The following is a 25,231-nucleotide window of genomic DNA, read 5'->3' as shown; positions in this document are numbered from 1 at the left end:
TCACATACCCTACAATTGAACAATTTCACTCCTGGGTACATACTCAACATAAATACATAAAAAGTTCAATAACAGGCAAAACTAATCTATGAGGGTACAAGTCATAATGGTGATTACCCTTAGGGTGAGAGCAAGCAGGGACTAGTAGGAGGCCCAAGGAGATTTCTAGGATTGTGATAATGTTCTATTTCTTGATCTGGATTGGTGAAATAGATGATGTTTACTCTCTGAAAATGTATCAAACTATTTACTTATAATTTGTGTACTTTTCTGTATGTATGTTATACGTCAACAAAACTTACATTAAAAGAAGTTACATTACATAACCCTCAAACTGAAGACTATTATTTAACTTTATTATCATTATCTAAGTAAACAATTCATTACAACCAGATTTTAAGGAAAAAACCATCTGTTCTAACGCAATGATGTCTTGACACTAAAAAACAATGATTTTTCTTTATTGTGTTAGCATGATATTTCATGCTTTTCATCCAGAAAATAAAAAAATAAAAGGGAAATATAATATATGTCCCCTCAATAAGAGGAGAAATCTACAAAATGCTGAAAGACATCTGAGAGTTAATTCAACCAATGTTATTAGGGGAAGGTAGGAGCTAGAGGAAAAGGAAGTTTTTTAAAACCCACAATCAAATTGTGAAGATTTTAAACAGAAATAGAATGTTTAAGTCTATACTCATTTTAGGTTGTTACGCTTCTGAATAACATGATCATCTTCTCTCTTTCCAGTTATATCTCCAATTTTGAAATATCTGTTTTACTTTATATTCTAGCAACATGGAAACAATTTCAGTTTTTAAAAAAAAAACAAGTTATAATAACTTTGAATTTACTGTTCTAGCTGTCTAGAGTGTCCTTTCTCTAAAAGGTAGCCTAGCAAATGTCTATTCAAAACTCAGTGTAGGGACTTCCCTGGTGGCACACTGGTTAAGAATTCGCCTGCCAATGCAGGGGACACGGGTTCAATCCCTGGTCCAAGAAGATCCCACATGCTGCGGAGCAACTAAGCCCGTGTGCTACAACTCCTGAGCCTGTGCTCTAGAGCCCGCATACTGCAACTAGTGAGCCCATGTGCTGCAACTACTGCAGCCCGCGTGCCGAGAACCCATGCTCCGCAACAAGAGAAGCCACTGCAATGAGAAGCCCACGTACCGCAAAGAAGAGTAGCCCCAGCTCGCCGCAACCAGAGAAAGCCCGCGCGCAGCAACGAAGACCCAACGTAGCCAAAAATAAAAATAAATAACTAATTAATTAATAAAAAAACAAACTCAGTGTAGATATCCCTTCCTTTTTACAATATGTAATTTTACTGCTATATTTGTCATAGCATATTTTAGGTATTTATAAGTCAAGGTCATATTTGATTTGTACCTCTAAAATCTATCCAGTGTTTGGTACAGTTGCATCATCTATGCAACGAGGATAATCATAGTATCTAAAGGATCTTAGAACAGTATCTGACACATAATAAGCACTCAGTAAATATTAGTATTAATTATTATGATAAAGATTAATGTTCCTTATATAAAGAAGTCTCAGAACTCCATAATATGAAAATAACTATTCCAATTTTAAAAATGGGCAAAATTTTTGGCAGACACTGCCAAAGATGATAAATGGATGGCAAATAAACACAAAAAAAGATGCTCACATTATTAGACATAAGGGAAATGCAAATTCAAACCACATGAGATACCACTACACATCTATTTGAATGGTTAAAAAAAAACATGAACAATACTAAGTAGGAAGAGGAAGAGAGGATATTGAGAAACTGAAACTCATATACTACTGGTGGAAATGCAAAATGGTACTGCCATTTTGGAAAACAGGTAGTAGTTTTTTACAAAGTTAAACATACATTTAATATAGGACCGCTGGCAATCCCACTCTGATACCTTTACCCAAGAGAAATGAAAACATATGGTAACATAAACACCGGTACACAAATGTTTAAAAAGGCTTTTATTCATAAATGTCAAAACCTGGAAACAATCCAAATATCCTTCTGGAAACAATCCAAATATCCTTTATCTGATAAATACATATACAATCTTTGGTTCATTCATATGATGGACTACTACTCAGTAACATGAAGGAACACACTACTGATACATGCAACAAAAAATACATTATGCTAAGTGGAAGAAGCCAGACTAATAAGGCAACATGATATATGATTCCATTTATACAACATTCTCAAAAATGCAAAACTATAAGGAAAGAAAAGTAATCACTGTTTACCAGGATCTGGGGTTGAGGGAAAGGCTGAGTACAAAGAAGCACCAGAGGATGTTTTGGGGTGATGGCAAAATTCTTTATCTTGATTGCGGTATGGTTATACAATGTACATGTTTGTCAAAACTCACAGAAATGTACACTTAAAAAGGTGAATTTTACTAGATATAAGTTATATCTCAATAAACCTGAATTTAAAAAAAGATTAATGTTCTTTAGGTCTCAATTCCCATATTAAGAAGTTAATACCACTAGATTCTAAATCTAGGTTAATGTCTTGATATCCCTTTTCCTTAATCCCAGTAGCTGTCCTTGAAGCCTTATGCTATGATAATTATCTAAATCTCTAAACATTGCCTATTCCTAGATTTCTAGATGCTGTTTTCTCACTTATCTGCTTTCAGGAGTCTGTGTTATATGTGGCTAGACCTCCTTAATCCCACAAAATTGCCTAGTTAGACTTCTTTCTATAAATGACTGGGTCTTACAACACAAACACACATGCGCACATGCACGCACACACGCACACGCACACACACACACACACACACACCTCTTTACCAGGTCTTAGTAACATTAGAGAAATTGATCTCTTCCATGTCTGGCTGTGCAAAAGACTTCAACAGACTCTTCACAAAAGAAAATATGCACTTTTGGACAATAAGCCCATGAAAAGATGCACAGTATCATTATCCATTAGGAAAATACAAATTAAAACTACAATGAGATATAGTATACAGCCAATCAAGTGGCTAAAGTTAAAAAGACTGACAATACCAAAGACTGAAGAAGAGGGAGCACCTGAAACTCTCATACACTGCTGATGGGAATGTAAAATGGTGCAACCCCACTTTTGAAAACAGTTCGGCAATTTTTTATTAAGTTAAACATACATTCAACATATGATCCAACAACCTCATTACCTTTGTATGTATCCAAAGAAATGAAAACATATGTACACAAAAAGACAGAACTTAAATATTCACTGAAGCATTATTAAAAATAGCCAAAAACAAGAAACAACCCAAATGTCTATCAATAGGTAAAATGGACAATTGTGGTGTACTCATAAAGTAGAATGCTAGTCAGCCATAAAAAGGAGCAAACTACTGACTCACCCAACAACATAAATGAATCACATATGCGTTGTGCTGAGTAAATAAAGCCAGACTCAAAAGGCTACCTACTGTATGATTTCATTTATATCACATTCTCAAAAAACACAACAAAAATACACGGGCAAAAATCAGTGGTTGCCAGCAGCTGGTGGCTGGGGGAGGGATTGCTACAAAACAAGATGAGGGAATTTTGAAGGGATAGGGAATCATTCTGTATCTTGATTAGTGGTGGTACTTACATATACTTGTCAGAACTGTGCACTAAAAAGAGTAATTTTTTACTGTACTTAAATTATATCTAAAAAACAAAACTACTGATACATGATATAACATGGATAAATCCCAAAAATATCAGGTAGAATGAAAAAAGCCTGACACAAAAGAGTACATACCATATGATTCCATTTATAGGTAATCTAAAACAAGCAAAACTAATCTATAGTGACAGAAAGTAGATCACTGATTGCCTGGGGACCAGGGATGAGAGGATAACTGCCTACACAGGAAAAAAGGAAAATTTGGGGGCTTATGGAAATGTTCTATACTTTGATTGTGATAATGATTATATAGAGTATACGTTGTCAAAAATCATCAAATTACACTCAAAATGGGTATATTTTATCGTATGAAAATTATGCCTGAATAAAATCAATTTTAAAATGTACTTACCCAGTGAACATAAACGTAACAGGATAAATTTTACCCTGATTTATCTATTTAACAATTCCTCTTCTTTTATTAGTTTAAATTACGTCACTACAAACTAAAGTTAGATTATATTATCTTAATTTCTATAATTTATGCTAGTCCATTGGCTGGTGATAACAAATTTAGAAATATTTGCTAAGAACATATTACATACAGGTAATATGTTCAACAACAGACTCTCTGGAGAACAAATAAGAAATATGAGGGGGTGATGATGGTGGGATGAATTGGGAGATTGGGATTGATGTATATACACTAATATGTATAAAATAGATAACTAATAAGAACCTGCTGTATAAAAAAATTAAAATTCAAAAAAAAAAAGAAATGCTGTCTACAAAAAAAGTTGATATTTTTATTGCAGAGATTTATCTCTTCTTTTATTGCAGAGATTACATAGCTATATCTATACCACATTTCATGTATGACAAAAAGAAGAAAACAGTAAATAATCAGTTGTTTGAGGGAATAGCTAAATCAACATGGACCACAGAGGAAAAGGAGACTTGATCTGTGTTGCCTAAGAATAAGTTAATTTTTATAATGGAAAGATAATGAGAAGATATTCAAGGGAGTGAGCTAAGCATGAGTAAAAGCATAACAACTGAAGTAAAGATTTACGAAGACCAGCATTTCACAAACTATATTCTAAGAAACTGTGGCTAAACCATTCATATTCCTATAAAATTCTGAGAAGCTGCCTTGTATTTTACCTTTCTTGGAGCATTATGAAAAAGTGTAATTAATTAAAAGCTCACTCTGAGAAGTCCATAGAGAACTAGTAGTAAATGACCTTGCATAGAATTGACAGGGCAAAATTAAGAAACACCTTTGATTCTTAGTATAGATAACAACTCTTTTGTATCTTTTAAAAGTCATCATTTTTAAAGTACAAAATGTTGGAGGGGGAAGGGTAAGCTGGGACGAAGTAAGAGAGTGACATGGACATATATACACTACCAAATGTAAAACAGATAGCTAGCGGGAAGCAGCCGCATAGCACCGGGAGATCAGCTCGGTGCTCTGTGACCACCTAGAGGGGTGGGACAGGGAGGAGATATGGGGATATATGTATATGTATAGCTGATTCACTTTGTTATAAAGCAGAAACTAACACACCACTGTAAAGCAATTATACTCCAATAAAGATGTTAAAAAAGAAAAGTACAAAATGTTTTTAAGAGTTGAGAAATCAGGTTTGTCACCACCTATCTCCACCAGACCACCCCCCCTCCAGATAGAAAGCCATATGATAAACTGCTATAGTTTTTGGCAGCAAGAGAGGGATTTAATCAGCAATTTATCTTTCCATATTGGAAGGAAGCCTTAAGAAAGAGTTTGGGGGTACTTCCCTGGTGGCACAGTGGTTAAGAATCCACCTGCCAATGCAGGAGACACAGTTCTGTCCCTGGTCTGGGAAGATCTCACATGACAGAAAGCAACTAAGCCCGTGTGCCACAACTACTGAGCCTGTGCTCTAGTGCCTGCGAGCCACAACTACTGAGCCCATGTGCCACAACTACTGAAGCCCATGTGCTTAGAGCCCATGCTCCGCAACAAGAGAAGCCACTGCAATGAAAAGCCCGCACACCACAATGAAGAGCAGACCCTGCCAGCCGCAACTAGAGAAAGCACAAACACTGCAACAAAGACCCAACGCAGCCATAAATTAATTAATTAATTAATTAAAAAGTTTGGGGATCAATGTGTACCAGAAGTTTGTTGGTTCTATTCTAATTGCATCTGTGTGGGGGGGGGCATGTGCATGTGGGGATGAGGGAATATAAACCACAGTTCAATATGGCATTTTGAGAATAGGCAAGAGTATTTTAAATAAGAGGGTGAGAGAATAAAAAATTTAATATTAAAGTATACCCCTGTAATACAAATACAAAAATAAAAGTACTTAACTGAGTCTATACCACAACACAATATACCATCAACATTAATTTTTAATCTATTTTATTGATCTTAAGTGTTTAAAGAAAAATTAATTTATCTTTACTTATACCTCTTCTATATGTCATCCTTTAAGACATGGAATAAACTGCAGTGACTACAAATGCACTATATTCTAACAAAAGCTGTAAAAATGTTTTACTAATTGTTCCGTTTAATGCAATCATCCACGATGACCTATTAAAGCCAAAAAACAAACAAAAAAACAAACACTGGTATAAATAATGAATTAAACTACAGACCAATAGCCCGTATCAATATAGACACATATATCAATGAAATGATATACAAAAATATAAACATCATTTATCCTATCAATACAAGGTTATTTTAATATCTGAAAATCAATTAATGTAACAATATCAATAAAGAATTAAAACCACATGATCATATTAAGTGACACAGAAAAAGCATTTGACAAAGATGAGCATCTCTTCATGATAAAAATCACTCAACAAACTGGGAATAGAAGGGAACCTGATAATGGGCATCTACAAAAAATCCACAGCCAATATCATACTTAATAGTAAAAGATGGAATGCTTTCCCTAAGATCAGGAACAAGAGAAGGATGTTTGCTCTTGCCATTTCTACTCAACATTATGCTAGAGATTCTAACCAGGCAATTAGGAAAGAAAAAGAAATAAAAAGCATAGATTGAAAAGCAAGCAACAAAACTATATTTATATGCAGAATACATATACATGACATGATTAATTTTTTAAAATCCTAAGAAAAGATTTGTAAGTGGTATCTATAAGGGATTTATAATAGATAAAGAATTCCTACAACTCAATAATAAAATGACGACATAATCCAATTTAGGGACTTCCGTGGTGGTGCAGTGGTTAAGAATCTGCCTGCCAATGCAGGGGACACGGGTTCGATCCCTAGTCCGGGAAGATGCCACACGCCACAGAGCAACTAAGCCCTGCGCCACACCTACTGAGCCTGCGCTCTACAGCCCACAAGCCACAACTACTGAGCCCGCGTGCTGCAGCTACTGAAGCCCACGTGCCTAAAGCCCATGCTCTGCAACAAGGGAAGCCACCACAGTGAGAAGCCCGTGCACTGCAATGAAGAGTAGCCCCCGCTTGCCGCAACTACGGAAAGCCCGCGTGCAGCAATGAAAACCCAACATAGCCAAAAATAAATAAATAAATTTATTTTTAAAAATAATAATCCAATTTAAAAATTGGCAAAAGGCCTGAATAAGCATTTCTCCATAAGAATGGCCAATAAGCCCATGAAAGATGTTCAGCATCTTTAGCCATCAGGGAAATGCAAATCACAACCACAATGAGGTACCACTACACATCCACTAGGATGACTATTACCAAAGACAGATAATAACAAGTATAGAGAAATGTGAACTCTTGTAATAGTTCCACAGTTCTGTGAATTTACTAAAATTTATTGACTTGTATACCTTAAATGGGTGGACTGTACCAAATGTAATTACATCAACAGAGCTATTATTTTTTTTAAATAATGAACTCTATAGAAGTAAAATAACTTTATTCTCATTGCTTTCTTGAGGATCACAAAGTTTCACTGAATTTACATTGTGACTCTTGTAAAATATTGTTATGGTCATTTAAATAACCATTTTCTTTTTCCTAATACATTCTTTTACTTAGTTAATCACTTAAATATCAAGCAATTCCCCTGTTAATTAAAAGAAACTGTTTCACCCACAGGGCCTTTCTACATAAACTTTACCTCAAATTAAAAGTTGTAACTTACTCAAGCATATGGTAAAATTAGGCAGACTATACAAAACATGGAGATTAATTTCTTCTGTATAAATATTATCATTATATATTTTCTAAGTTTGCCAAAATAGTAATCAGACGCTTACTGAAGCTTCAGATTCAGTAATCAGAAGCTCAGAATGTGATATATTTAGTAAACTATATATCACATTCCTGAGAGTTGATTATATATTAACATTTAAAATACTCATTTCTATTTTTCTCATCTTTTCAACCTTCAAAAATACTTTTATTTTTCCTCTCATATCTAGACATCTCAAGATGAACATCATTGTGTATTTATGAATGATATGGTTATTGAAACATGGGTATCTGTAATGAGTATGAGAGCCACAATTTCTCAAGTAAGTTTCTTATTATAGAATTTTAATTTTTGGCTGAAAGTGGCGATAAATACATTTTACTTGTCATGTAAAAATTCTTTAGAACTGTAATTATTGCCATGCAGGAATTCATATGATATACTTAAGCAAAAACTGGAATGATTACATGAAACTTAGTTCTAGGAATGAGCAGACCAATATTAATACTAAAAAAGATTAAAACTAAAAGAATATATATATTTTTTACTCATTTATTATGTAAACTAAGTTGTTTTTTTTTACAGTAGCTCAGATGTCCTTTTTGTTGTTGTTGTTGGTCTTGACTGCGGCATGTGGGATCTTTCATTGTGTTGTGTGGGCTCTTTGTTGCAGCGTGCAGGCTTCTCTCTAGTTATGGTATGTGGGTTTTCTCTCTCTAGTTATGGTATGTGGGTTTTCTCTCTCTAGTTATGGTATGTGCGTTTTCTCTCTCTAGTTGTGGCACACGGGCTCCAGAGCGCGTGGGCTCTGTAGTTTGCGGCACACAGGCTCTTTAGCTGAGGTGCGAGGGCTCAGTAGTTGTGGCGTGCGGGCTTAGCTGCACCGCAGCATGTGGGATCTTAGTTCCCCGACCAGGGATCGAACCCATGACCCCTGCCCTGAAAGGTGGATTCTTTACCACTGGACCACAGGAGAAGTCCCCAGATGTACTTCTGAATGTTCAATTGGGTTTAATGTTAGCAAGACAAAACGCTTCTTTAAAATTTTTTTTCTATATGTAAAAGAAGCTTAATGTCTCAGCATGATATTAACATCTCAAGCATAATTTAATTCCTCTGGTTGACAGTAATAATCCTGAAAAAGTTGTTGAGGACTGGTGTCTCTAATTAAAAGTAGTAAAAAAAAAATTCTCTACTATGCATGATTAAGCATGTACACTACCATTATAACATGCTATGTTAATTTAATTATATCATGGTATTTGCTTTTACCATGAAAAATGTGATGTATTTAAAAGGCTTCACTTTGTTTTTATTTATTAATTTTATTCTTAGTTGGTTAGTCTGACTTACTGTAACTTCAGAGGATAATCTTTTGGAGACACTTTCACGGCAACTGACATTGTCTGGGGAAAGAGTATTGTTAAGGACTCTCCATTTGGGTTTAATATAATTTCTGTTGTCATTTTCATAGTATATTTGAGTTAAGTTCCTTATGTTCTAGGTGAGCCAATTTTTTTTTTCAAATTTCTGATGTTTAAAAAAAACTTCATTAATCAGATTTCAATACTTAATTAAATATACATAAGAATTTGAGCTATAAAGAAGAAATCTAGCCAATTAAATGAAAAATAAATTTTTTATGATTATTTTAAATGAGATTTCACATACATGTCCTTAATTCTATTAATAAAGCACTAAATGTATTAAAAGACCTACTTTTCATTAAAATTATTATGCAGAATTGTAAATCCCAAATAAGATTAAATATTTTAAATACATGTATGAATGTATGAATACATATGCACAAATATGAGACTATATAAATTAGCTAACTTTCTATTTGCTCTGTGAACACAGTCCTTTCAATAATACTCTCAACCATCCACCTCCTACAAATACTTTTTTTAAGTTATTAAAATCAAAATGATTTAGCCATTTAAAAATATCAGTTTCTAGACTAGGCCTCGAACACTAATCTACATGTTGGTACTTTTTAAAAACGTAGCTGTGCTAAAACATTAAAGCGTATAGAAGTATTATACAAATACCCGTAAACCCACCACCTAGGTTTAACAAATATAGTATTTGTTGAAAATCTGTTTTTTTTCCTTAGATTTGCAAAACAGAACATACTTGAAAACTACTGAAATCCCCAGTCCCATTCCTTGCTTTCTAGAGCAAACCACTATTCTGACTTTGTCATGTTATCTTTTCAGTATGTGTTTCCATAACTTCATTTTAGAGATCTGTATCCATTAACATCTGGGGAAGGAATGAGGAGAGGAATAGTTATATCTGTTTATTTAAAAGACAGAAATTTGAAGTAAATACGACAAATAATATCTATTTAATCTCATGTCATGAGGGTTAGCTTATTTTCTCTATGTTAAAAATAGTGTAGGGGCTTCCCTGGTGGCGCAGTGGTTGCGCGTCCGCCTGCCGATGCAGGGGAACCGGGTTCGCGCCCCGGTCTGGGAGGATCCCACATGCCGCGGAGCGGCTGGGCCCGTGAGCCATGGCCGCTGAGCCTGTGCGTTCGGAGCCTGTGCTCCGCGACGGGAGAGGCCACAACAGAGGGAGGCCCGCATACCACAAAAAAAAAAAAAAAAAACGGCTGGGCCTGTGAGCCATGGCCGCTGAGCCTGCGCGTCCGGAGCCTGTGCTCCGCAACGGGAGAGGCCACAGCAGAGGGAGGCCCGCATACCACACACAAAATTTAAAAAAAAAAAAAAAAAATAGTGTATAATTAACCATTAATAATAAAAGAAAATAGTGACCTTGGAGTTAGGCAGCCTTGGGTTTAAAACTCCTTTCTGCTACTTACCAGCCATGTAACTTTGGGCAAGTTTGTTAATCTTTCCAAACTTTAGTGTCCTCATCCATAAAATGTGGATAATATTGGTACCAGCTACATAAGATTGTTTTCAGTATTAAAATAGGCTAATCCATGGAGTGCATAGCATGATACCTGGCTATAATATTTTTTGAGTGCTTATTTTCTAAGCTCTTTACAAGTATTATACTATTCAATCTTACATCTATCAGTCACTAAAAGAGATAGGTATGGAACTATCTCTTTTACTGACTGACATCTATACAAAGGGTTTGTATGTAGTGACCTGTGGTTAGATTGTTATTTTTAAAGAAAGGGAAACATTTTATTATAATGAATGGGTGATACTTATAGCAGTGAGAGATTCGGGAAGTTAGATGGGTGCCATTTACAAGGCTTTGAGTGCCAGGCTAAGTGAAGACTTTGAGCAGGGAAAAATCACGATAAAAGCTATACCAGATTAACCTGATATTAAAGTGGAACAAAGCAGAGACAGTAAAACTTCTTTTGGTGAACAGGTCTACATTCAACTGAAAAATGTAAAACTAGATTTAAGAAGATACGTATTTGGGGAGTATCTGGTACAAAGTTATAGAAGAAGATATGGGACATCCTAAGATAACTGAAGTAGAAAATATAGAGTGAGAAGACTAGAGAGCTTTAGCCAGAATCTTGGGGAACCTGGATTAATGGGCAGGAGAAAAAAAGAACCAAGAAATTAGAGAAAGAATAATCAGTCTAAGACTTTGTAGTGTCCCTGAATCCACAGAAAAAGATTCCAGAAAAAGTGATACGCAACAGTGTCAAAAACTGAGTAGCTATGAGAAGTAATTGGTATATCCCTTTCTCCACATTTCAGTAAGTCTAGATCGCTTCTCCTTACCAAAAGTACTGTCATCTATATTTCCCCTTAATATATCACTAAAACAAGTATTTTCTAATATTTATAACTCCTCTCATTCTTCTCCTCCCTGCAGATAGAAGAAATTTAAAAGAGATCGTAGCAACTCACTTGTCTTCATCAAATTATGCAAATCCCTTTAATTTATCCCTGTTTTAGCCAATGTTTCCCTGAAGGAAAAAGTAAATTTAGAAGGCACATTAAAACAAAGGGAAAAAGTAATGGATCTGAAAAATGTCCGAGAGAATTCATAGCTGTTTACAGACCACTGCTTCGCAAAGGACATCCTGGCAACTACAAAATATACAAAATTTGTATGGCAGGATTATTTACTAATTTTTTAAAATGACAAAGCAATAAAGATTTGGGTACATTTTTAATTCTCAAGTCATGATCAAGACTACAGGGTTAGGGGCTTCCCTGGTGGCGCAGTGGTTGCGCGTCCGCCTGCCGATGCAGGGGAACCGGGTTTGCGCCCCGGTCTGGGAGGATCCTACATGCCGCGGAGCGGCTGGGCCCGTCAGCCATGGCCGCTGAGCCTGCGCGTCCGGAGCCTGTGCTCCGCAACGGGAGAGGCCACAACAGTGTGAGGCCCGCGTACCACACACACACACAAAAAAAAAAAAAAAAAAAAAGACTACAGGGTTAAAACATTTCATTAGGATATTTTAAGTGAAAATGATAAAAAAAAAAAAAACTCAGTAGTTTATCCTAACAATTGGAGAAACTTGAATATGAATTAGATTTTAGATAAAATGTGGAGTCACTATTCACTATCTTCGGTATGATATTGGTTGTGTAGAAGAATCTATCTCTTGCCTTAGGAGATGGAACATGAAGTATTTAGAGGTAAAGTCTCAGAATGACTGGAATTTACTTTCAAATCATAGAGCCTGAAACAACAAAATCTATGTATCTATCTATAAATAAAAACAAAGCAAATATGGCAAAGTGTTAACACCTATTGAAATGAAAGGGCATTTATTTACTATTCTTTCATTTACTCATTTTATTTACTTTTTTGGATACTGAAGATTTTTCATTAGAAAACCAGAGAAAACAACTTGTACTGATCTACTGCCATACCAACAACTCATTGAGTGGAACACACACAAATTAATAGGACAATTTCACTTTAATCCCAAGAACACAGACAACTTTGTTTTTAAGAAAATTTTAAAACTATATAGTCATCAACAAACTCTTTTTTTTTTTTTTTTTTTTTTGCAGTACGCGGGCCTCTCACTGCTGTGGCCTCTCCCGTTGCGGAGCACAGGCTCCGGACGCGCAGGCTCAGCGGCCATGGCTCACGGGCCCAGCCGCTCCGCGGCATGTGGGATCCTCCCGAACCGGGGCACGAACCCGTATCCCCTGCACCGGCAGGCGGACTCTCAACCACCGCGCCACCAGGGAAGCCCATCTACAAACTCTTAATTCATAAATCAACAATACTTGAACTGACAGACACAAAGCCCAACATATGGATAATGATAATGATTTCCATAGACAGAAAATCTTTCTCTTGGTCACAGAGAAGCTAGCGACCTACATCTCTCACTAATTTACCAGCTCGCACGAACTAACTTCACAAATCTGTGTCACTGCTCATAAAGAAAACACCTTCCTTTACATCAGGCAAGAGGCGGGGTCCCTCTTCCTTGAGCTGCACAATTTAGAGGGTCTGGTTCCTGTGTCACACCTCCTCAGGGCCAAAAGGACCTACTACCCCTCCCCTCTTCTAGAATATGCTCCAGGTACACAGGAATTCCGTACCTAAGACAGTCTCACACTCACTTGCAGAGCCCACCTTGTGTCTATTCCCTAGGTTTGTTCTCTCAAGGAAGTACTTGTATGGCAAGGAACACATATTGCCAGTCTGTGCATGGTTAGGGCAAAGAGATGGCAAGAAGGAGGTGGAGCTTGGATATGCAGGATGAGAAGTCCACACGTGCTCATGAGGCCCCTCAAGGTACAGGATGGAACCAGGGGTGGAAAGAGAAGTAGAATGGCCCACTTCTGCCATATTCTGGATGTGAAACTCCAGAGAGCCCAAGACCTCTAAATTCAAACGAGTATTTCTGTTTGTCAAGGAAGAACAGAACATATTTAACAGTTTATTGGCTTTATTTGCAACTTTTAAATATTTTGACATACAATTTAAGAGCTTCCAATTGTACTCTTTCCCTGGGACTCACAAATATTAGGGGCAAGCCTGCATAACAATGAGTTAAGAAGCAGTTATATAAGAAGGGGGGGAGTGTAAAAAAAAAAGAAAGTTATGTAAGAAAAAGAACAATAAAAAGGAAATAGAATCGGGGATCTCTTTTAGATCATGCCACTAAAAAGTTACGTAGACTTTATAGCTGGGCGTCAGTTTTATACCCGTAAAATTTTTAAAAGTTGATTAATAATTAAAGGTCTTCCTAGTTCTAAAAATTTTTTTAAATCCTTAAAGCAAGGAAGCATTATTAAACAACAAACTGACTTTACAATTTACAAGGCACTTTCAAATTTATTGTCACATTTATTAATCAGAAATGCTAAAAATACACAGCCACATATTACAGATGAGAAAACTTGCCTAAGACTACTATGATAGTAGATAGAAGGGCTAGGACTTGAGCCTAGTTCTCCTCACTACAAATTCAGTGCTTTTCCAACTTTATCAAAGAAACTCACACCCAAAAAACCACCTGCAAAATATTTATTATCCAACACTGGAACCGAGAAACAAATGACAGATACCAAGAACAGAAATGAAAACTATCTAATTCCTCTTCTTCATAAATAGCACATTTGTCTGATGACAAAAATTCATGAATTCAACTTTCTAGTAATTATGGCTCAATTCAGTAAGAGATACAGCCACATGAGTAACATTAAGAAAGTGCTGATGGAGCAACTAAGCCCGTGCGCCACAACTACTGAGCCTGCGCTCTAGAGCCCGTGAGCCACAACTACCGAGCCTGCGTGCCACAACTACTGAAGCCCGTGCGCCTAGAGCCCTGCTCCACAACAAGAGAAGCCACTGCAATGAGAAGCCCACACACCGCAACGAAGAGCAGCCCCCGCTCGACGCAACTAGAGAAAGCCCACGCGCAGCAACGAAGACCCAATGCAACCAAACATAAATAAATAAATAAAATTGATTCTTTAAAGAAAAAAAGTGCTGAAAGCATAAGTTATAAAGAAAGAGAGTCAAAAACAGCATTTTTAAAACATCTTTACTGGAGTATAATTGCTTTACAATGTTGTGTTAGTTTCTGCTGTATAACAAAGTTAATCAGCTATACGTATACATATATCCCCATATCCCCTCCCTCTTGCATCTCCCTCCTACCCTCACTATCCCACCACACACACAAAGCACCGAGCTGATCTCCCTGTGCTTTGCGGCTGCTTTCCACTAGCTATCTATTTTACATTTGGTAGTGTATATATGTCAATGCCACTCTCTCACTTCATCCCAGCTTATTCTTCCCCCTCCCTGTGACCTCAAGTCCATTCTCTATGTCTGCATCTTTATTTCTGTCCTGCCCCTAGGTTCCTCAGAACCATTTTTTTTTTTTAGATTCCATATACATGTGTTAGCATACGGTATTTGTTTTTCTCTTTCTGACTTACTTCACTCTGTAGGACAGACTCTAGGTCCATCCACCTCACTACAAATAACTCAATTTCATTTCTTTTTATGGCTGAGTAATACTCCACTGTATATATATGCCACACCTTCTTTATCCATTCATCTGTCAATGAGCATTTAGGTTGCTTCCATGTCCTGGCTATTGTTAATAGTGCTGCAGTGAACATCGTGGTACAGGACTCTTTTGGAATTATGGTTTTCTCAGGGTATATGGCGCCAGTAGTGGGACTGCTGGGTCATATGGTAATTCTAGTTTTAGTTTTTTAAGGAACCTCCATACTGTTCTTCATAGTGGCTGTATCAATTTACATTCCCACCAACAGTGCAGAGGGGTTCCCTCTTCTCCAAACCCTCTCCAGCATTTATTTTTTGTACATGTTTTAATGATGGCCATTCTGACTGGTGTGAGGTGATACCTCATTGTAGTTTTGATTTGCATTTCTCTAATGATTAGTGATGTTGAGCATCCTTTCATGTGTTTGTCGGCAATCTGGTTGCTTCCTTTGCAAATATTTTCTCCCATTCTGAGGGTTGTCTTTTCGTTTTGTTTATGGTTTCCTTTGTTGTGCAAAAGCTTTTAAGTTTCATTAGGTCCCTTTTGTTTATTTTTATGAAAACCGCATTTTTACAAAATAAAATACAGCAACACTTTGGAAATGGGATTATCTGATTTCAAAAAACAGTACTAATTACTTGTGGGATCTTAGTTCCCTGACCAGGGATTGAACCTGGACCCTCAGCTGTGAGAGCTCGGAGTCCTAACCACTGGACTAACTGTGAATTCCCTCTTTATCTTTTCTCAATATCTAGTTTTCTCAAATCTATGTTCAAGTTTTAGGTCTGTGACTTATAAACTGTGGTACCTTGAGTTTGTTTTTTTCACTTATAAATTAAGGTGCCACAATTAACATTATAAGATTATTATGAGGATAAAATGTGATGACATATAAAAAGTATCCAACACTGTATGACCCTGAGCAAGCTATGTAACTATCCTATGCTTTAAGCCAGTATCTGTAAAAAAGAGTAGATAAGATCTACCTCACAGAGTTGTTCTGAAGATTAAATGAAAAAAATATATGTAAAGCTATGAACATAAGTATAACTGCTCAATATTTATTGGCTGTTTGTATTTTTATTATTATTCATAATTGTACTAATTTTCAACAGACTATCTAAGAAAAATAAACTGGCTATATAAACCATAGTATTTCTACATTATAAATTATTATACAGTCATTAAATGGTGCTTTAAGCCTTCCACTTAAGTCCAAGATGGAATAATAGGAACTGGATTTACCCTCATGCTACAAACAACCGAAAAACCAAGCACAATATATAAAACAATAATTTTTAGACACTGGACATCAGTCAACCCATGATAGTAATCCCTGAGAGAAGGGAAAAAATTGAGCTAAGGCTATTATCTTATTTGGAGAATAAGGAGAATGCTTCCAAGCTGCAGAACAACAGTGGTATCAGGAAGTCAGGTAGAATCTCACAGCCTGTGTTGAGGAGACAGAGCTGGAGGTTCAGGGGAGACAGAAAGACTAGTTTACAGGGGAAAGTTCCGCAGAGGAGAGAGCTTCACAGGGAAAGACCTGAAGAGATCTTCAGTAGGTCTCCTCTCAAGGCTTTAGATAAGTACTGATCAATACTATTACTTTGTGAAGAAAATGCCCAAGGCCCAGAACAAATCACGTGAAAGCAACTGAGATCATACACTAAGGCCAGGAATAGTCCATCTTTCCATCAGCCAGACTGGAAAATCTTGTATTTCACAAGGAATTGGATAGAGAACTCACAAGGCTATTTTGTAAGTAGTGGGGGAAAATTAGTCCTAAATATTGTCCATCCAAACAAAGCTTGGAAACAGATCTTATAAGGATAAACCAATTTCCAAGTAACTTACTGTATCCCACAACAAAACTCAAGAATATTTACAAAAATGCAAAACTTTCCAACACTCATCAGGGTGAAATTCACAATGTCTGGCACCTATTCAAAAATTATCAGGCATGCAAAGAGGCAGGAAAATACAACCTACATTAAGGAGAGAAATAAATCAATAGAAGCAGGTTCAGAAATGACACAGATGATAGATTTAGTAGACAAGGATAAGTAACGTAGCTAGTATAATTATATTCCAAATGTTCAGTAAATTAGAGGAAAGATTAAGCATGTTTAGTAGAGACATGGAAGACATAAAATGAATGAAAATGAGATTTAAAAAATACATTGGCTGGGATTAACAGATTACACAGCAGAAGAAAAGAGTAGTGAATACATATTAATAAAAACTATCCAAACACAGAACAACAACAACAATAAAATCCAAAACCCAAGACAGGGAAAAGGCTAAAAAAGAAAACACAAACACACACACAGCATGAGTGAGCTGTGGAACAACTTCAAGCAGCCTAATCTACCTGTAACGGAGAAGATATTTCAAGGAAAAATTTCCATGTTTGACAAAAACTATAAGCACAGATCCAAAAAGCTCAACAGAACTCAAGCACAAGGAACATGAAGAAAACCACATCAACAAGTATCAGAATCAAATTGCTTAAAAACATTAGAAGAGAGAAAATGCATAAAAGTTACCAGGGAACAAATATACATTACATGCAGAGGAACAAAAATAAGAATTACAGAAGTCTTCACATCAGAAACAAGGCAAAACAGAAGACAGCAGAGCAACATACTTAAAGTATAAAAAGAAACATAAAAACCACTAGCAACCTAGAATTCTATATCCAGCAAAAATATCTTTCAAAAATAAAAGGGAAATGAAGACCTTTTATTTTATTTATTTATTTATTTATTTTTGGCTGTGTTGGGTCTTCATTGCTGCACACAAGCTCTCCCTAGTTGCAGCGAGCGGGGGCTACTCTTCGTTGCAGTGCGCGTGCTTCTCATTGCCATGGCTTCTCCTGTTGCACAGCACGGGCTCTAGGCACACAGGCCTCAGTAGTCATGGCATGAGGGCTCAGTAGTAGTGGCTCACGGGCTCTAGAGCTCAGGCTCAGCAGTTGTGGCGCATGGGCTCTAGAGTGCAGGCTCAACAGTTGTGGCGCACGGGCTTCGTTGCTCAGCGGCATGTGGGATCTTCCCCGACCAGGGATCGAACCCGTGTCCCCTGCATTGGAAGGTGGACTCTCAACCACTGCGCCACCAGAGAAGTCCCAACACCTTTTAGACATATAAAAGTTGAAAGAATTCATGACCATCAGACCTGCACTACAAGAAATGTTAAAGGAAGTCTTTCAAGCAGAGAAAATGATATCAGATAGAAATTGGCATCTACATGAAGAAATGAAGAACACTGGAGAGACTTCCCAGGTGGTCCAGTGGGTAAGACTCCACGCTCCCAATGCAGGGGGCCCAGGTTTGATCCCTAGTCGGGGAACTAGATCCCGAATGCATGCCATAACTAAGAGTTCGCATGCCACAGCTAGGAAGCCCAAGTGCCACAACTACAAGTCCCACATGTTGCAACTAAGACCCAGTGCAGGTTAAATAAATAAATAAATATTAAAAAGAAAAAAAAGAAAAAGAACACTGGAAATGGTATATATGTGGTTAAATATAAAATATATTTTTTCTTATTCTTAAAAGCTTATTCAAAGATAATTGACTGCTTAAAGGAAAATTAATAGAAATTTAGTGTGGAGTTTATAACTTCTATATAGAAGTACAATATACAACAACAAAAGCACAAAGTCCAGGATGGGGGAAATGGAAATACACTGTGATATCATTCATATAATATATATGAAGAGGTATATTGCAACTGAAGGTAAACTGTGATAAGTTAAAGATGTATACTGTTAATATTAAAGCAACCACTAAAATAATATGACAAAAAGTACCAAATAGTAGCTCAACAAAGGTTTACTTTGTGTGCCAGATGTCAATTTACCACCTCTCAGGTCTAAATCCATACTTCATTGTCTGCTCCTGCAATAACGGAGTTGAAACCTGTACACATTTTTCCTTTGCCAGTGGCACAATGTCAAGCTTTGTTAGTAGGGGGCGCTGGAAGATTACTGGAAGATGAAGGGGTTTCAAATCCTGGTTCCGGTATGTTCTCTTCAGCAGGCTACAGAAGAATACGGGAGCCAGCTGGACACAAAATCACCCCATGGTTAACTTCATATGACACCTTCTTAGGCAGCTTCAAGGGAAGTTTTGAGTCATAACATCGGTCTATGGGCACTGTCCGCCCCCACCCCGCCGGTACCTCACAAAGCAGATGCCCAATGAGACTCACTAACATGACACTGCAGCAAATTTCTCTAACATGTGCTGCTCCATGGTTATGCCGCCTCTAATGAAGTCTGGACTGCAGCCCTGGTGAGAGGTGCATGTCCAAGATTTTTTCCTTCCTTGAGTACTCTGTGTCCATCCTACAGATGGTGGCTGCCCCATTTATCTGCTCTTTTTTGTAGTTTTTTTTTAAAGATGTTTTTGATGTGGACCATTTTTAAAGTCTTTATTGAATTTGTTACAATATTGCTTCTGTTTTATGTTTTGTTTTTTTGGTCATGAGGCATGTTGGATCTTAGCTCCCCAACCAGGGATTGAACCCACGCCCCCTGCATTGGAAGCACAGAGTCTTAACCACTGGACAACCAGAGAAGTCCCTGTACTCTTTGAAATTTTCTTTATGCCTTAGTAGCCAGTCTCACATTAGACCAATCCTGTTTCAGTTAATAATTATTAATTAAAATCTCCCTGCTCAGAATTAATGTATAGTTTCTGTCATCCCACTGGACCATGACGGACACAAATGAAATCATAAAAATTACTCTGTTAATCCAAAAATAGGCAGAAAATAAGGGAAAGAGGAACAAAGAATACAGGGGACAAATATAAAATTAATAGCAAGATAGTAGGTTTAAACATATCAATATAATTAACCACATTAAATGTAAACAATTTAATCACCTCGATTATAAAACAGATTGTTAAGTTGGATAAAGAAGAGAAGAATCAATTGTATGTTGCCTATAAGAAAGCCACTTTAAATATAAAAACAAACAGGTTAAAAGTAAAAGGATGGGGCTTCCCTGGTGGCGCAGTGGTTGAGAGTCCGCCTGCCGATGCAGGGAACACGGGTTCGTGCCCCGGTCTGGGAAGATCCCACATGCTGTGGAGCAGCTGAGCCTGTGAGCCATGGCCGCTGAGCCTGTGCATCCGGAGCTCCGCAATGGGAGAGGCCACAACAGTGAGAGGCCCGCGTACCAAGAAAAAAAAAAAAAAAGTAAAAGGATGGAAAAAGATATTCCATGCTAACACAAACAGAAAACAGAAGCGACTATATTAATACCAAATAAAGCAGATATCAGAGCAAAGAATAAATGTAAAGCCATGAACATAAGCTATAGAACAAATCTAAATAAATGTAAACAAATTCAAAACATAAAAATTTGTTCTCTGATCACAATGGAGTTAAATTAGAAATCAATACCAAAAAGGTATCTGGAAAAAGATTCAAGTATTTATAAATTAAATAAACATTTCTAAATAACTCACCGGTCAAATAAGAAATCAAAGGAGGGAATTCAAAAGTTTTTGAAACTGAATAAAAATGAAATGCGCTTAAGACAACACTTAATGGCAAGTGTATAGCATCAAACATCTTTATCAGAAAAGAAGAGTTCAATCAATGACTTCAATTTTTCAGTTTAAAAAAAGAGTAAATTAAACCCACAGTAAGCAGAAGAAATAATAAAAATATGAGAAATCAGTGAAATCTAAAGCAGGAAATAAGAGAAAATCAATGAAACTCCAAAAAACTGATAAACCTCTAGCTACACTAATCAGGAAAGAAAAAGAAAAGATATTAATTATCAATGTCATAAATGTACTCTATTAACTGTACACTGGAAGGATAAAAATGAAAACATTATGCCAAAAAATTTGACAACTTAGATGAAATTTAAAAATTCGGAAAGGCACAAACTACCAAAAGCTCACTCATACATATAACCTAAGAGACATATGTTTATTAAAGAAATTAGATGTGTAATTAAAAACATTCCCCAAAATAAAAGTTCAGGGCCAGATGGCTTCAGTATTGAATTCTACAAACATTTAAGGAAAACAAAGAACTTCTACATAAAAACATAAGAAAAAACCTTGATGACTACAGGGCAGGCACAGATTTCTTAAATATTAAACAAGCACAGTCTATAAAAGAAAAGTAATGAATAGGACTTGCTCAAAATTAAAAACTTTTGCACTTCAACAAATACTATTAAGAAAAGGCAAGCCACAGACTGGGAGAAAAAATTTGCAAAACATATATCTGACAACTAGAATACTACAACTCAATAATAAAAAACAACCCAATTTTTTTTTTTTTTTTTTTATGGTACGCGGGCCTCTCACTGTTGTGGCCTCTCCCATTGCGGAGCACGGGCTCCGGACGCACAGGCCCAGCGGCCATGGCTCACGGGCCTATCCGCTCCGCGGCATGTGGGATCTTCCCGGACTGGGGCACGAACCCGTGTCCCCTGCATCAGCTGGCGGACTCACAACCACTGCGCCACCAGGGAAGCCCCGACCCAATTTTTTAAATGGGCAAACAATCTGGACAGAAACTTCACCAAAGAAGATATGTGGATGGCAGTAAGCACATGAAAAGATATTCAACATCATGAATGATTAAGGCAATGTAAATTAAAATCACAATAAGACACCACCACCCACTCCTTAGAACGGCTTAAATTATTTTCCCAGTGGAAATAAAAGTATTTACTTGCAAAGACTGTATACAAATGTTCATAGCATCTTTATTCACAGTAACCCCAAACCAGAAACAATATCCACCAACAAGTGAATAGATAAACAAATTGTGTGTATCCATATAATAGAATACTACTTAGCAATTAAAAGGAATGAAATATTATACCTGCAACTACTGGATGAATCTCAAAATAGTTATGCTGAGTAAAAGAAGCCAGATTAAAAAAGAGTACAAACCATATTATTCCATTATACAACATTCTAGAAAATGCCAACTAATCTATAGTGAAAGAAATCCGATCAGTGGTTGCCTTGGTGGTGGGGGGAGTGGAGGATGGAAGAAAGGATTACAAAGGAACAACAGGGAACTTTTTGGGGTGATGAATATGTTAATTATCTTGATTGTGACGATGGTTTCCCAGGTATATACATGTCAAAATTTATCAAATTGCATACTTTAAATATGTTCAGTTTATTATATGTAAATTATACCTAAATTAAGCTGAAAATTTGATATAGAAAACAAATAGGTAAATGGTTATAGAGTGTAAGACTAAAAGCATATAGCCCCAAAATATAAAAAGTGATTATTTCTAGTTGATGAGATGAGGGATGACTTTTCTCGTTTGTGCTTTCTAAATTTTTTCTAAATACGTTCAGTGGACATGTTTCACTTTTGTAGTTGTCAACTATCTATCTATATCTCTTCACATACTAGGCAGTCAACAGATGCTTAAACTAAATCGTTTTCATTGATAAACTTGAAATGTTATTAATTCTCAAAGGAGAAACACATATAAATATCTTACAAAGCTAGGTAAAACTTTAGTATCCACCATCATTTTAGATCATTTATATATTATGTCTAAGCATATAATACTGGAGGTTCATGCATATTTGTAATATGGGTCTTATCTCCCTCATGAGTTACAAAAAAAGCAGAATGACTCATATATTGTCTTACATATGACAGGTGTTCAAAATGTTTACTGAATTCATAAACCAATGTCTTACAGACAAAGCTGTCTTAGAACTACAACTACATCAGTGCTTAGCACATAGTATGTTCTCAAAAATTTGTATCCAACTTTTAAGAAAACTTAAATCCCTCTGTTCAATATGAGTTTAATCTAAATCAAATACCAAATAAGGACTTCTTATTTCATGCATAGCACAGCACCACACGAAATCATAGATGGTGACAAAGTACTTATGAAATTGAATCCAAAATTTCTGGAATCACAAGCTTCCAACACAAAAACACAGCTAAGAAATTACACAGCAGCACTCAGATCCTGTGGCATTACATAGGATAAATAAAGCAAATGAGCTCCTTAAAGAAATGGCTGATTCCAGGTCTGAGGCGAGGAAATTAAATACATCTTCTTACACCAGAAAGTAGAAGTACTTAGAGACTAATGATAACTTGAATTATGACCAAACAACTAGACAAATACAGACAACAGGTCTGGACTTTTAAAAAAATGGTGACGTCAGGAAAGAACAACAAAAAGGCATGAAAAGCCTGTATTAGGTTAAAGAATATTAAAGAGACATAACAAATGAAATGCCTGACCTTTGATTGGATTCTGGATTTTAAAACAAACATCTATAAAAATTATTAGGATAATTTAAGAAATCTGAATTTGATTATATGATTTTCTGTTATTGATGTTTTATCACTTAGTAAAAGTAACTTTTATTTAAAATAAAAATAGAGTGAGAAAGCAAATATGGCAAAAAATTAACAGTGAGTCTATGTGAATGGTATATAGATGTCCACTGTATTATTCTTTCAACTTTCCTCTAAGTTTAAACTTTTTCAAAATAAAAAGTTAGGAAAAGCAAATAATACTTTCAATATAAACAGTTTGAAGAAATTCATAATATTGATATTTCTAATATTGCTTAAACTGACTTGAAGTCACCTTTTTTCTTGTAAAATAACAAAAATACAGATTTGCAGGCCTAGCCTTAGAAGTAAGTCTCTCTGTATTTATAATGTCAGTACCCAGCACAGTACCTGATATATAAGTAGCAGGTGCTCAGTGAATATGTTTGTTGCTTATGCTCTTATGAGTTGATACGGTAGAAAACACAGTGAATTTAGAGTTAAGTTTCTGCTAAACCATTAGTAGCTGTCCGGTTTTAGACAGGTCACTTTCCCTCTTGACACCTCAAATACTTGATCTGTAAACTCTGAGAAAAAATACCAACTTATATATACCCCAGATTATTACTAAAAAATTCAAATAATGTAAGTAAAACCACTTAAAAATACTATGCAAATTGTTTTATTATTTCTGTCTCTAATTACACTCTCAGTGTTTACCATATTAGTTTTTAAAAATTACTTCTAAAAGTCTTACTTTCATTTGAGGAATTTAGAGGAAAAAAATCCTGGGAAATTTATTTAGCAATATAATCGTTTAAGTATATCTCTCAGTAACTAGTTATTTCTCTTTTGACAAAAAAGTAGTGCTCAACGTTGACTCACATAGCACAGGGTTTTTTTTGTTGTTGTGTTCGTTTTTTTTTTTTTAACACTTTTGTAATAGTTTGTAATAAATTTAAGTAGATTAGAAGCTCAAAAGAAAAGGGCCTTCTTTCTTGACTCTGCCATTTACAAGAGCCACTGGACCTTAGACAGTTATATATTATATGTACACATATTATAATATGTATATAAAATATATATGAAGGATCAAGTAAATACAGACTGCCAAAATGTCATGAAACAAAGGGCTAATCTAGAAACTTAGAGGGATACCGTCTTTAAATTGGATGGATCAAAGAAATTAATTGTTTGTAATTCTCACTCATTCCAAATCACTTACTTGGAAAGCTAAGGGAAAGTGCTAGAAACCTCTATCAACTGAAACTGAATCACAAATGAAAAGAGGACACCTCTGAAATTATAATATAGATCAATGGGAAAGTATGACTTAATTTTCAATTTGAGTTCTTCAAGCGCTAAAGACCATATCTGATTCATTTTTGTAACTTCAGTGCCCAGCATAATCTCTTACACCTGGTAGATATCTAATAAATACCGAACAAATAAAAGCAGCAAAAATGGAACTTTCCAAAACACAGAGGTTATATAAAATTCATTCATTCACACATCTACAGTTTATACCTACATTTGACAGATACAATAAGGGTGCACTTTTTAACACTAAAAGGATAGTTATAAACTGAAGATACGTTGAAAGGTATACATGGAAAAAAAAAACAAAACCCAGCAACTCAAAGATA

The 25,231-nt window shown here is 36.0% G+C and overlaps 1 protein-coding gene across 18 annotated transcripts in view; it reads right to left on the bottom strand.

Annotated features, from left to right (window-relative positions):
- Window positions 1–25,231, bottom strand: part of CHD9 (chromodomain helicase DNA binding protein 9) — a 246,200-nt gene that overhangs the window by 132,930 nt on the left and 88,039 nt on the right. The gene's annotated exons all lie outside the window — the stretch shown is intronic.

Source organism: Physeter macrocephalus, chromosome 17 (genome assembly GCF_002837175.3).
Source record: "Physeter macrocephalus isolate SW-GA chromosome 17, ASM283717v5, whole genome shotgun sequence".
Classification (NCBI taxonomy): Eukaryota; Metazoa; Chordata; class Mammalia; order Artiodactyla; family Physeteridae; genus Physeter; species Physeter macrocephalus.
This window is presented reverse-complemented; position numbering and strand designations above follow the sequence as displayed.